We start from the raw sequence: 7,475 nt of genomic DNA, 5'->3' as shown, positions 1-7,475 counted from the left end.
AGAGGCTTGAACTCAGAGCCTCTTGCTATCACTCGACTTTTTCATTCAAGGCTGAAGCTCTACAACCTGAGCCACACCTGTATTTCCACCATTTTGCTTGTTAATTGGAGATAAGAATCTCCTGGATTTATCTGCCAGGACTAGCTTTAAATTTTGATCCTAAGTAGCTAATAGGCTTTTGGCTCTAGGGAGATTCATGTATGTGGTTGTTGTCACCTTCCTTTACTCTTGGTTTCCTAGTACTATACATGCTGGTAACATGAGAAACAGGAAAAAAAATGTCTCCTGGAATTTTATATTCTCCTTTACTTGGGAGACTCTGAAGTCTTCAGTGGGTGCCATTGCTCATTACCCAAATTTTGTACTATTGGTTGGCGCCTTGGTAAATTGAGGTACAACTGAAAAAGGTGGAGGGTTTTTTTTTTCAGTAACTAGAACTGTAACATTAATTTACATAGACTGAACCATGGATGTCTGAATGCTGACACAGGAGAGCTAGCTGCCATCAGTCCTCTAGAAAGAAGTTGGTTTTTCTGAAGTATGGGAAAAAAGTGAGTTTCATGGTAGATTTCATAGTCAATAAGTAAATTAAAATACTTCATTTTTCATTTGAATGTTTCTATTAGAAATCTTTGGTTTGGAAATTAGCTATCTTGCCTGATTGTGACATGTAGATATATGAAAATGGGGAAATATACACTATTCTTTAATAATTACTAAGAATTATAAGTATCTATTTAAGCTTCTGGAAGAGAAACCATTTTGGAAATTAATCTTTGTGTTGTTAAATCTGTTGTAAAACTGATCTCATTTTTCACTAATAGGAAAACATTTTAACAGTGGTGGCCATGTTGTAATTGCTAGATTTATGGTATTCTCCTAGTCCTATAGTCAGCTGCTGCCAGCATCTATCCAAATACTCAGGAAAGCTGAGGGGGTGAGCAAAGCGTAAAGGGAAGAATTAAAGCAGAATAGAGTGCATTATATTTTTACTTTTGGAGCCCAGAATACTCAAAGAATGTGTGTGTATGTATGTGTATATCTATCTATCTATCTATCTATATATATATATACATATAAATGTATGTATACACACACACACACACACACCACAATTTTTTTTTGCTTGAAATCAGGGCCTGAATGCTGTGCCTGTGTCTTTTTCTGCTCAAGGCTAGTGCTCTACCACTTGAGCCACAGGGCCCCTTTTAGCTTTTCTGAGTAGTTCATTGGAGATAGGAATCTCATGGGGACTTTTCTGCCCAGGCTGGCTTCGAACTATGATCCTCAGATCTCAGCCTCCTGAGTATCTAGAATTACAGGCCTGAGCCACTGGCACCAGCTTATTATATTTTATTTAGTGTATTTCCTTTTATTTTTGAAGACTGCCACGAAGTAAACTCAGATTGAGGTTACTCTTACAATTCTTCCATAGAACTGTTAACTGTTTTCATAAACGTGGGATTTGTCTACTCTGGTTAGCAAAAGCTGTAGCAAGCTTAATAAAGCCAAATTGTATTCAAGTGTAAGTATAAAGTATAAGTATATTTCAAGATTTTTTTTCCTTTCACAACACAGGGATTTGAATCAGAGTTTGTTGCTTGTCAGGCTGGCACTCTGCCACTTAAACCAGAGATTATTTATCTGTAAAATGAGAGGAGTTTTTTTTTTTGTATAGGAGTTTGAATGCAGGGCTTGTGATCTCACTCTGCTTACTTGCTTCACTGTGTTCTACTAGTTAAGCTATGCCTCTAGCCCTATTTTTTGCTGGTTATTTTATAACGATTTTATTTTATTTTTGGAACTGGATTTTTATTTTGGAACTGGTTATTTTGGAACTAGATTCTTAGTTCAGGCTGGCTTTGAACCACAGTCATCCAAATCTTAGCTTTCTGAGTAATTAGGATTACTGGTGTGAGGCATTGGTGCCTAGCTCAAGAAAATTCTTTAATATTGCTTTATATAAATCATATAATAATCATGTTTCTTTCTTTTTATCAGTGAACATGAATTTCATTCCCACATGGTAAGCCTAGTATAAACAGTAGAAATTATTTGATAGGATCATTGTCCCACAGATGTTTGTTGTCTGTATGTCTATAGATATCAGGAAAAATGAAAATTCAATTCAGTATCTCAAACAAACAAAAATAACATAAAGAAATAGTTTAACTATAGCTTCTGAAGGTTGGGATATTTTAGCAAGTGAAACATTACCTGTAGGGTTAATCACTTTTAAGACCCAAGATTAAGAGACAAGATTAAAAGATGATTCCAAATAATGTTGTTTATAGTAACCAAGAATGGGAGAGCAGTATAAACTGTATAGATCCCCTATGGAAGAAAAACCCTAGCACAATAAAAGTGATATTCAAGTGCTATATAGCTGTGGCTTTCAAAACCTGAAAATGGCTTGGTTATTTTTAAGGTAAGGCTTTAATTTTATGCTCAAGCTGGCCTGGCCTGTTATCCACTTGTGAGCCCTATGTCACTAGAGACAACAGGTTTGTCCCAGTGTGCCCAGCCATGTGCTTCTCCTGTAACTAGGTTAACAGTACCTGCCACCACACCACCCCATTGATTGAGATGGAGTCTCTAGAACTTTTGTGCCTGAGCTGGCCTTGAACTACAGTCCCCTGATCTTTGCTTCCCAAGTAGTTAAAATTACAGACTTGAGCCTCAGCACCAGCTTTGCACCTCACAAATGTTGGTATGTGGTACTTTCATATTAAAGCAAGTAAAATATATTTACATTTGATTTTGAAACTTCTTTAACAAAGGGTTACTTAGACATGTATCATCTAATTTCTGAACATTTGTAGAATTTTTTTGAATGATGAGAAAATAAAGCAGGCTCTTTGGGGGGGGTGTTGACTATCAGCAGGAGAGGGGCAGACAAACAGAGACTGAAGAATTTGGTGGAAGTATTTTATTGGCATAGGGGAGAACAGAGCCATGAAACCAGTTGAAACAGAAAGAAGGTATGGGATAAGGGAGAGTGATAGAAGGGGTGAATTTGACTGGGATACATTGTATATGTGTATGGAAATGTCACAATGAACCTCCCTTATTATACAACTAATGTATGCTCATATGATTTTCCAGGTTTCTTTCTTTATATTTTTTACTAATTTAATTCTGTTCTAGTCAGAAAATATAATTTGCATGATTTGAATTCTTTTAAACACATGGCAATTTGTTTTCTGGCCTACAATATATTTTCTCTTGGTAAATCTTCCATGTGTGCTTAGAATTTACACATATCTTATATACTATATTGTTGGGTGGAACACTCTACAAATGTCAATTAAACTGGACACTAGTAACTCACACCTGGAAGCTCAGGAAGTGGAGATTGGGCAAAAAGTTTACATGATCCCAAACCAACAGAAAAGGCTGGATGTGGTAGTATGAACTTATCTCTGCTGCAGCACAAAGTAGAAATAAGAGGATCACAGTCCGAGCTTGCCTAGGCAAAAAGTGAGACTCTTATCTGAAAAATAACCAGAGCAAAAACAAAAACAAAAAAACAGTGTGCCTTGAAAGCACAAGCCCTAATTTCATACTTCAGTACTGCTACTAAATACTGGTTGGATTAAGTTGGTTAATAACATTATACACATTTTCTATTTCTTTACTGATTTTCTGTCTACTTGATCTACAGATTATTTGCAGAAGTATGTTGAAATCTCATCTATTTGTATTCATCTGTTTCTCATTTAGTTCTATCAAAATTTTGGTGGTGGTTGTTTTATTTCTAGTAGTACTAAGGATTTGAATTTAGGGCTTCATACTTACTGGGTAGGCATTCTAGCACTTCAGCCACACCCCCTATCCTGAGTTATACTAAGATTTTGTTTCATGTATTTTGAAGCTTTGTTGTTAGGTACATAAACTTTTAGGATTGTCATATTCTCTTGATGATTTGACCCTTTTGTCATGAGAAAGTATTCCATTTTATCCATATTATTGTTCTTTTTTCCTGAAATCTACTTTAGATGGCATTAATGTAACTATCCTAGCTTTCTTTTGACTAGTTTTAATTTTTTTGTGCTAGTACTGGGGCTTGAACTCAGGGCCTTGCACTCTTGCTTTGTTTTTATTTTTGTTTTTTACTCAAGAACTTGAGCCATGCCTACAGTTCTGGTTTTTGCTGGTTAAATGTAGACAAGAGTCTCATTGACTTGTCTGCCTGGACTGGTTTTGATCTGTGATTCTCAGATCTCAGCCTCCGGAATACCAGTTTTACTTTTAGTCTATTTGTGTTTTTTTTAATTTAATCTGTTTTTTAAAAAGGTAACCCAATTGAGTGTTGCTTTTTCATCCAATTTGATAGTGTCTTCCTTTTAATTGGGGTGTTCAGATCATTTTCATTTAATGTGATAATGAATATGATTCATTTTATATTTACTGTCTTTCTATTAGTTGTTCTTTATTTACTTCTCTTTCTACCTTTTCTGGGATATTTATGAATCCATTTTATTTCTTCATGGAATGTTTAAAGTTTAAGCAACTCAAACCTATTGAGTCAACTCTTTCTTATATATTCTCCTGGACCTTGGCCCAAGCCCTCTTAAAGGAAACCTACTGTATTTTCTGAGCTTCTGTTTAATATAGCATTTATATAACAGGTATACTATAGTAATAATAACCTATGTCTAATCCTCCAAATGCAGAATTCTATGCAAAATAGACTTGAAGAAGCTATTAACCCATGCTATAAAGTCAGTATATAAATATCCATATTTTGTACTAATTATTTCTTCCCCTTTGTCTACCATTATTTGTATTTTGCAATAAACTGACATGAAGTGCTTATCATATTAATTAGTTTATGGTTAATTACGTCTAGTTCTTCCTTAAGTCAGTCATTTTCCATTGATATCACATCTTGAAAAAGCTTTAATTAAATTTACAAAATACACACATACATATAGTTACCAATGTCTGTATGTCTGCATTCTGTGTCTTATCTGAGATAATTAAATTGTACCAACAATGCTAACTTTACACTGTACCACAAATCAGAATTGTGTAGCTCGCTCCTTCCTTCCTTCCTTCCTTCCTTCCTTCCTTCCTTCCTTCCTTCCTCTCTCTTTCTCTCTCTCTTTCTTTCTTTCTCTCTCTCTCTTTCTTTCTTTCCTTTTTTTATTGTGCAAAATACCATACAGAAGAGTTACAATTACATGGGCAAGATAATGAGTACATTTCTTATCAAGCATTGTTGCCTCCTCCTTTGTTTCCCCTTCCTATCCCTTCCCATCCCCCACCCTGCCAAAGTTGTAAAGTATGTTTTTCAACATAACAACTTGTACATCTCATTGTTGCAATGGGTCCACCTGTGTATCCCTATATGATTTCTTTGTTGCTTTGTCTTTTTTTTTTTTGACTGGGCACTGTCTCTGAGCTTTTACACTCAAGTCTAGCACTCTACCACTTTGAGCCACAGCTCCATTTTCTGCTTTCACGTTGTTAATTGGAGATGAGAATCTCATGGACTTTCCTGCCTAGGCTGGCTTTGAATGGAGATCCTCAGATCTCAAACTCCTAAGTAGTAAGGATTACAGGTGTGAACCACCAGCACACAACATTAGCTACTTCTTGTACCTCCTAAAGTAATTGGTCTTTGGCAACATTTTTTTAGTGTTATTGGGATTTGAACTCAAGGCCTTGTACTTGGGAGGTGGGTGCTCTACCACTTGAGCCATGCCTCCAGCTCCAGGTGTTTTTATGGAACGATATTGCAATTGACCAGGTTTTGTTTATTTCCAAGTACCAAGTCAGAGAGTATTGGTTTCTGCTGTTATAACAAAATAGCAAACTGCGTGGTTTTAGCAAGAGAAATCATTGTTCTAGAAACTGGAAGTTCAAGATCTAAGTGTTGCAGGTTTGTTTTTTCTGAGGCCTTTGATTCTCACTTCTGTGTCTTCCCATGGACTTTCTCCTGCACATATGTCCTTGATGTCTCTTTGTATGTCCAAATTTTCTATTCTTAGGACCCACTTAATAGCCTCATTTAAACTAAAACATCTTTATATTTATCTCTGGATAAAGACACATTCTGACATACTGGAGATTAGGACTGCAATATTAATTAGGGAGTGGGGGGGACACAATTCAGCCCATAACATATGAGACAAAACCAATCATCTTACCTCAATTCACAAGGTTTTACTCAGTCTGTTTCCATTGTGTACTGTTGCATAGTTGGGCTTTTTTCTTTCTTTCTTTTTGTGCTATTCCTGGGGCTTGAACTCAGGCCCTAGGTGCTGTCTCTGTGCTTCTTTTGCTCAAGGCTAGTGATCTACCACTTGAGCCACAGTGCCACTTCTGACTTTTAAATTATATATAGTTTTATTGTTAGTATTAAGGTGTTGTACAGAAGAGTTACCACTTATTAAGTCAGGTAATGAACACATTTCTTTTTTGGACATGTCACCTCTTCCTTAACTTTCCCCCAATTACAGCTTTTTTTGAGTAGTTCATTGGAAATAAGAGTCTTATGGATTTTCCTTCTGGTACTTGCTTTGAACAATGATCCTCAGATCTCAGCCTCCTGAGTAGCTAGGATTATAGACATGACCTACTGACACCCATCTCTGGGCTCCTTTCTTTTTTTTTCTTTTTGGGTCCAGTTGTGGGGCCTAAACTCTGGGCCTGGGCACTGTCCCTCAGTTCTTCAGCTCAAGGCTAGCACTCTACCAATTGAGCCACAGTGCCATTTCCACTTCTTTTCTTTTTGCTTATGTGGTGCTGAGGAATCGAACCCAGGGCCTCATGCATGCAAGGCAAGCACTCTATCACTGAGCCACCTTCCCAGTCCCTCCTTTCTTAAGTATAAGAGTGTAATTCAGATGTTTTTTTTTCTGTTTCTACTAATTGTATTAGAGGGTGCAACTTCCTGTGATCCATTTTGGGGGCTGAGGGCAGACAATTCACATTAATGTAAACCCTTCTTATCTCTAGAGAACTTCTCAGTTTGTAGCTTTATAAAGTTTCCAGAAATGTTGCTGAAAGGTCACTACCTTATTTCTAGATCAGGCTCCTTTTGCTTAAAATAGTCTAAGACACCCTAGTAAGACAAGGTACAAACACTCAGCACCAAGTCCTATTAGTATTCACTGTTATTCAGTGAATCTTTGTTTGGCCATGTTTGCTAACACCTCACTACCTTTCTAGACTGAATTCCATCCTTTTTCTTCTAGAAGAGTGTCCCTTTAATTGGTCTACTCAACTCATCATTTTCTTGGGAATGCTGTTTATTGAATGAAAATTCTGTTGGATCCAGCAATTCCCAATACTTCATATACAAAAGAAATGAGTCTTTTTTTTTTTTTAGGTCCGGTCGTGGGGCCTGAACTCTGGGCCTGGGCACTGTCCCTCAGCTCTTCAGCTCAAGGCTAGGGCTCTACCACTTGAGCCACAGTGCCACTTCCAGCTTTTTTTCTTTTTGCTTATGTGGTGCTGAGGAATCA

The sequence above is a fragment of the Dipodomys ordii genome, unplaced genomic scaffold (assembly GCF_000151885.1).
Source record: "Dipodomys ordii isolate 6190 unplaced genomic scaffold, Dord_2.0 Scaffold116, whole genome shotgun sequence".
Classification (NCBI taxonomy): domain Eukaryota; kingdom Metazoa; phylum Chordata; class Mammalia; order Rodentia; family Heteromyidae; genus Dipodomys; species Dipodomys ordii.
Note: the sequence above shows the minus strand (reverse complement) of the source record.